Source organism: Pteropus vampyrus, unplaced genomic scaffold (genome assembly GCF_000151845.1).
Source record: "Pteropus vampyrus isolate Shadow unplaced genomic scaffold, Pvam_2.0 Scaffold169, whole genome shotgun sequence".
Classification (NCBI taxonomy): Eukaryota; Metazoa; Chordata; class Mammalia; order Chiroptera; family Pteropodidae; genus Pteropus; species Pteropus vampyrus.
Genome location: NW_011888950.1, coordinates 622,582 through 630,630, shown reverse-complemented (window position 1 = coordinate 630,630; position 8,049 = coordinate 622,582).

Sequence of the window (8,049 nt, the reverse complement as noted above, 5' to 3'; positions counted from 1 at the left end):
GTGGAAAAATCACATCACAACTAAGGTGAAGAATCCTTGAGGATGGAAGACTGTAAAACATCTGATAAAAGCAAAATTTAGAACATGTCCTGAGGATGAGTTTTACTGGCTGAATCAACAGATTTCTAAAATGCAGAAGCCCCTCGGAGTTCTTTGCTCATCTCTTGATTGTGTATGGCTCTTTTTCCGTCCCTAAGTCAATACCATCGATGAGTCTTCCTGCTGGATCCTGGGAGGATCCTCTGACAACCAGGAAGCATCCGCCCAACTGCCCAAGTGTCCCCACGACCCCAGCACGTTCTGTTGTGCTTCCCCCATTAGATTAGAGCCCTTGCACACGGCCACGAGTTTAGATCAGGCCTGAGCTTGCTCTACTGGATGCTCCAGTCTGAATTGTTTCTTCTGTATAACAAATCAATGCTGCGTCACAAATCAGGGCTTAAGGAGAATAGATGGAAACCCAGATGGCGTGTTTAGCAAGGATGCCGAGAAGACCACCGTGGCCCCAACACCTGTAAAATCCCCACAAGTTCATTTCCGATGTCTGAAATTCCATCACTGAAAGTTTATGGCATTGAGTTAAAGTAGTAAAATCTACCAACATATAAAGAGCATGTAGACAGAGACTTAAATCATTATTAGTCATCAACCACTTACTATGAATTTTCCTATTCTAAATGTTTCCACGGGAACAAAGGTCCTAGAGATTTATGTATAAGAAGGTAAACTATAACCCCCACGCCAACCAAATGGAAGGAAACCAAGTAGGAATAAAGAAATTGGGGCAGGTCAGGGCACTGAGAATCTTGAGAGGAGAAGCACATCAGGAAAACTAAAAGGGGAAATAAGCAATTGCCCAAGACATATTTTATCGATTTCACAATTATGGAAATTATCCAACACAGAGAAAGGTCCGTGGTCAATACTTCAGGAAGAACAAAAGGCAGAGATCGCCCTCCTCCAAGGCACTTTCAGGAAATGACTAAATAAAGTCAATGAAAAGTCACTACAGTCCCTCTGGGAATGCTACAATGCAGTAGCTTGAGGCCACGGTGTCAGGCGGATGCTGGACGACCAACAGCCCAAGTGTTAGGGAAAGAGTTTCTGTACCGGAAGTCTAGGCTGGGCCTCTATGGTTTCACTTAGAAGCCTACAGTAGAGAACATATGATTTATTGTAGAAGCACCTCTGAGTGGAAACGATGATGTTCAAAACAAATAAGACAACTGTCCACCTGAATTGGGATGCCTAATAAATGCCAGATTAATGCTAGTTCCTCCTAAAAATTAAATGACATAAACTTTCAGTGATGGAATTTCAGACATCGGAAATGAACTTGTAGGGATTTTACAGGTGTTGGGGCCGTGTTGGTCTTCTCGGCATCCTCGTAACATATTCGGCCTGGTGGTCAACAAGGAAACCGGTGAGAACAACATGGGAGAAGTGTTTGGTAGAGAAATGCCTAGAAAGTTTGATGAATGAAGAAGAGGGTCTCAAACCCCCACCTAGGGAAGGTTCCCCATGCAGGTTACAGCGGAGCTAAGGCTTGAAAGCTGAGGGATTAGGCAGATCTAGAGGAGGGTGAATTCTACACAGAGGGAGCAGTAGGACAATGAATTCACAGGCATAGGGCACGTCAGGGTGCCTGGAGCACGTAAAGGGTGAGAGAGCGGAGGCCAAGCTACAAAAAGTCTTTCATATGTGTCCTACTAAGTAATCCATGTACGCATGCATCCATGTTTGTATTCACACACACACCCCTGCCCCCTTATTCCAGAAAGAATTTAAAGTGACTTTTGCTCAAGAGTTTGGATTGTATCATGAATGCAATTGAGTGTAATTCAAGGATTTTAAGCAGGGAATGACATGCTCAGGCATGCATTTAAGAAAGATTATTCGGGCAATGTAGAAAATAAATTGTAAGGGGTACGGGGAAAAGGGCAAGACTTCAGGCAGTTAAGGCAGAATAGAGGCAATTACAATAATCTAAGGGGAAAATGATGCGGGGGCACTGGGAATGGAGAGGACTGGGTGGGTCTGAGAGGTATTTAAGATCGGGCAGAATACTTTCAAATTAGTGGGCATAATGATACTTAACACTATGGGAGTAAACTGAGTAGAAAGAAATTTCTCAGGAAGTGTATCTTGATTGGGAATTTGAATAAGAGAGATAAGTGATCTAGACAATCTGCCTGATATTAGAGAATTTATAGAGTTTACTTTGAATTTCCATTTGAATCATCAACCTAGTTTCTTTTAAGCATAGCCTTATTTCTTTCAAGTTACAAACTTCTGAGATAATCCAATGGTCATAATTGCCCTTGAAACTGAGTTACTCAGTGCATTTTTCAAAGGAGTATTGTTGTTAGCAACAGCTCGAGAATTAAAAACCATCTCCCTGTCATATGTAGATTGCAGCAGGCAGAAATTGAGAGAGGTGATTATTCTCCAGAAGGGAAAGCCTCTTCCCAGTTAGAGCAAACACTTCACCCAAAAATGTAATATCCAATAACTTAAATTAGACATTGAGTGAAAATGTCTAACACAAAACCTGGAAGATAATTAGTCCTCAATAAGTATTCTTTGGATCTGAAACCACTTTAAAAATAGAGTTTTTTAAATGATCATTGAAAGAATAGGCTTTAATACCAATATAAAATTTGAAAAATCTAAAGTTAATTAGAATTTGACCTACAGGGAAATAAATTGGGGAGAAGGAGGAACGAGAATGTGTTTTGTGAATGAGGAGTGAATTTAAAAGAGACTAGTAAAGGTTTGCCCTTGTAGAAAAGCAGTATTTTCTTTCTAAAACTTTCAATCGGGGCATAGAATCACTCCCGACTGAAAATTTAAGCTATAATAATACATACAGCTGAGCATAACTCTAACTACTTTAAAAACGTGAAGATTAGGTTGTTAGTGTATTCAAATCCATAGATTAAAAAAAAGAAAAAAGCTAAAAGTAATTTTGAAAGGTACCTAAAAGACGTTTGACAAAATTCAACATTACATATTGATTTTTTTCTTGTTGTGACTTAGACATTGATCGATAGTTACTTAATCTGAAAAATATCTACCCCAAAGCAATAACCAGCATCAACCAGATTGTCTAGAGGGATGTCCGTGAAAGTCGGAAACGAGAAAAGTGTGCTGCTATTATTTATCATCCTCCTGAAAGTTCTAGACAAACAAAATAAAAGGTACAAATATTTAAAAGGAGGATACAAAAGTATGATTATTTGCGGATGACGTGATCATCTATTTACTTGCAGGTGGTTGGCCTATTAAGAAAAGCACATCGTTTAAATAATGTTTGACTTTTTGACTGGCTTGACTCTCTAATGGGCCAGATATATGATTTTTCTGAGTAATGATTTTTTAGGTACATAAATCAGGTAGCCAGTATTTATTGTACGGAGCAATAAATTATTTGTGGATGACATTATCACAATTGAAAAATTTAAACAAAATTTTAGAGAAAATAGAGTATTAAATAAATATATAGAATTAATAACCATTATATATATATTTATACACACACACACACACACACACATACACATATATATATTATACATATAGACAATAACAATTGAGGGGGAAAAGGAACATCATTGACAATCTGTATTTTATGACCTAGTTTCCTCTCTTCTGAATCAGTATACCGAAGAAGCTATGTCCTTTTGACTTTAGGAGGCGTTAACTTAATATAGTCATTAACTTATATAACAAATATTGCTGAGTATGACTACTATTTAGCTCCTGTGATCAGCACTTGGGAGACCATGACAAGTTCTTGCCATTGTGGCAGAAGTACAGAGTGCTATGGCCACATGTAAGAGAGGATATAAACTTATCTGGAAGATTAGGGTCCATTGATCCTAAGGATGTGTAGGGATCATTTAAGTCCATAAGGGAGCAAGACTGTTCTACATAAAAGAAAAGAGTTTAGAGTTTAGAAAGTGAGACAAAAAGGGACAGGAAAAGGCTAGATCCACCAAGCAGCGTAGCTTCCTGTAGGGATTAGGATTGTAGCATGAGCATCCCAAGGTTTTGAGTAGAAGGGGTAGAATCTGTAATGCTAGCAGTTGCTTGGAGTGGTTGGGTAGTGGTCCCCTTGTCTGAGATAATGGACACCAGGGGCGAGCCCTGTAGAAGGAGCAACTTCCCAGGGAAAGGTGGGTCAGTAGAGCACAGAAGTAGAGAGAATGCATCCTGGACTCTGAGCGCTCAAGTTCAAACCTATCTGGATCCCTTTGGGTGAATATTTTAACTTTCATGACTTTTGTTTTCTTAATTTATAAAATAGAGATGACAGTATCAGGACCCACCTTGTGAGGACTATTTAAAGTTATTCCTCTAGTGTTCAGCAGAATGTCTGCTAATGTGACTACTGCTTAATAGCTATTCTTTAGCATTATGATCAGTTGTGTTTCGACACATGTTTTCCAAAGTGTCTGAAACATCCAGAAGGGGACATTTAAAAGATATTTGGCTATGAAGGTCTGGACCTCTGGAAACAGACTTGGACCAGAAGTACATTTGAGATCAACACGTACATGGTATTTGAAGCATTTTAAACAGTGGAGGAAAGACTGATTACTGAACAAATGGTTGTGGTCATTAGGGATAGAAAATAAAGTTAGATCCTCTTCACAACTTGAACATAAAATGCAGAAGGATTAAATGCTTAAATATTAAAGAAGAAAGTGTTAAAATGTTACCTTAAGATGAGAAAATTCCTTATAAACGAGAAACAAAAAGCAAAAGCCATCAAAGAAAATATATATTTAAATGCATTAAAATTTTTTAAAATCTAAAATTAAAAAGCAAATAAGGTTTGGAAACAAAGACATTGGAAAAATATAACATGTAACGCAAAAATATATGTATATAAAGAACATATGTCGTTAAACAAGAGACAAACAAGCTTATTAAGTAGATAAATTGTATGATCAGGCAGTTAACAAAAGTAATACAAATTGAATTAACATTACAGACTGGCAAAAAAATCTGTTTTAATTAAAGTTTCAAGTTTTAAAGTTTTTTAAATTTTAGCAAAAGAAAATATGTACCCCAAAGCACAAGTTTTGCAATTTTTTGCTCACTTACCAACAAAAAATCTTTCTAAATATACAAACACCTTCACATTTCATATTTTATGTTAACATTATTTATTTAGTTGCAATATTGTAAATATTGACATCTAAAACTATTTCACTCTTACATTTTTTTCAATGTAATCTAAATCCAAAATTTATTTAACATCCACCATCATTCAATAAAAAATAGATTGCTCTTTAAGGTTTAGAAACTATAGCTTTTTTTTCCTCTTTGAATTTCTATTTTTATTTTTCTTTCATAGATTTCATATATTTTTATCTTAATATATTTTATACTTCCACAATTTTATTTTTTGATGCTTGTCCACAACAAAATTTAATTTGAAATTTTAAAACCTATTTTATTTTAATATATGTTCATCTCTGTGATAGGCAGAATAACATCCCCCAAAATGTTCTTATCCTAATATCTAAAACCTGTAAATACGATACATTATATGGAGAAAGGTATTTAGCAAATGAGATTAAGGTTATGAACCTTGAAATAGGGAGAATGTCCTGCATTAATTGCATAGAGCCGATCTAATCACATGAGTTCTTAAAAATGGAAGAGGAATGCAGAAAAGTCAGTCAGAGAAATGAGATAATGAAAGAAAAGGCAGGAAAGAGTCCAGGCTTGAGTGGGACTCTGTCCACTGCGGCTGGAGGTGAAGGTGGAGAAGGCAGCAGAGAGCAGAGCGAGGGTGGCCTCTGGAAGCAGAGAAGGGCCGAGAACCAGCCGAGAATCAGCAAGAACGTGGGACTTCAGTCCTACAACTGTAAGGAACTGGATTCTGCCAACAACCTGGATGAGCAAGGAAATGGATTCTGCCCAGAAGTCTCCAGAAAAGATCCTCAGTGCTCTCTTCAAAACACGCTCTCTCAATTTTTGCAACATGGGTAGGCTGAGAATTTCCCAGATCTTCAGGTTCTGCTCCCGTTTTGCTCAACAATACCTACAATTTATCTCTCTCCTCTCAACACTTGGCTTAGAAGTCTCTCCAGCTATATCCAGTTTTCTCACTCACCGGTTTTACCTTCCACAAAACACTAGAATACAATTCAGCCAAGTTCCTTGCCACTTCATAACGAGGACCGCCTTCCCCGGTTCCCAGGCCATTCCTCGTTCCCATTCAAGAGGTCACCAGAATGGCCTTCAGCGTCCGCATTCCTACTAACATTCAGTTCGTGATGGCGTGTGGACTTTGGAAGACCAGAGGCTTCCCCCAGAACTCTCCTGTTTTCTCCCTGAGCTCTCACCAGAATTGCCTGTACCCGTCTTAGTAAAGTCATGTTACCACCAAATAAAATGCCACATAAGAAGCATTATTTCGATATCAGCAGCATCTTAAGTTGTAAAGGTGTAAACGAAGCAGCCTGAGACCCCTCCATGGCCGACCTCTCTCTCCAGCCCAGACAAGGCTCTTTGCGGAATGTTGGTTTAGACGGAATAGCTATCTGCTCTCTTACTAAACGCGATGCCTCACGCTTCTCTCTTTTTGGCCAAATTCACTCTGAATTTTAGGACATCTAATTCAATGGAACACAGCTGTGTGTATTGCTGATTTTCCTCTACCTGTGTGAGCAGGAGTGGCTGCACTGATAGACGCATTTTCATTTAAAAAAGAAAAAAAAAGGCGCAGAAAAAGTGAGTTTTGCGTTTTCTTAGTAGAAGACAAGACCTTCTGAAGCACAGAATACACCAAAGAAAAGACACAATGGGCGAGCCGTGGAGAAGCTAAGCGTTGAGCGCTCCCAAGCCGAGAGCCCACGAGAATGACCCAGAGAACACTTACCATGACCAGGACACCTACACCTGGGATCCAGCCCCGCTTCCCCTCGAGTTAACTCCGTGACTTAAACTAGTCATTTAACTTGCCAAGTTTGTATTTCCTCTTCTAAAAAAAAAAAAAAAGGATTAGATTAGATGGTTTTAAAGACTTCTTTCTAGTTCCAAAATTCTGCAGTTCTTAATACATTCGGACATTCTTTCACATGCTTTGACTACTAGAATCTCCACCTTCTTTTAATAAATTCTATTTACTTGCAGGTGGTTGGACTATGAAGAAAAGCAAATTGTTTAAATAACGTCTGACTTTTTTGACTGGCTTGACTCTCCTAACGGGCCATATATATAATTTTTTTTCTGGGTAGTGATTTTTTAGGTACATCAATCAAGTAGCCAGTATTTATTGCATGGAGCTAATTAACTTTCGGAATGACATTTTCATTTGTAACGTTGGTTGAGATTTGAACTCAGGTCTCATCAATGAAAAGCAGCTGCACTAATAACCCAAGTCCCAGCGAGCCCCCTAATTCTCTCAGCTTACCTTCATCATAAACGTGTGATTAATCACAGGTTTAAGGGGGTTCTCAGTTACTGTGAAAACAAATCATTACCAGAAACTGGCATTCCTAATTTATTTTATTTATTTTATTTTTATTTTTATTACTTATACCCTATTCTCCATATTTTCCATATGTTTGGGGGTCTTTTTCATCCATCCAGGACCTTGTGGAAAGCTCAGCTCACCCCCATATCCTATTGGGTCATAGTAAACAGAAAAATGTTGTGGTCCTGTGTCCTTCAGCTTTGTGAGAACACCGTTTTGATGAATAGCTACATCAATTCTCCTCACCCTCTATCTTGTGAGGAGGCAAGGACCTCTCTCCTAAAATAAGGTGGGCCTTCGGAGGGAATTCATGCTTCCCGTAGTCACTTCTGTCCCCAAGTTTCTGCTCTTTCTGAACTTGATTTTATTCAAGTCTCGGCTGAGTGTTCTCTCTTCCCTGCCCAGTGTCCCTCTTGAAAACACATCCCCATTGCCGTGACTTCCCCCAGATGCCACCACCCTTAGCCAGTTCTGCAAAATCAGCGCATGAGGAAGTTTGAAGTTGAACTGTGACACAAGGTAGTTTCACTGCACGACCCTACAGGGACCAAATG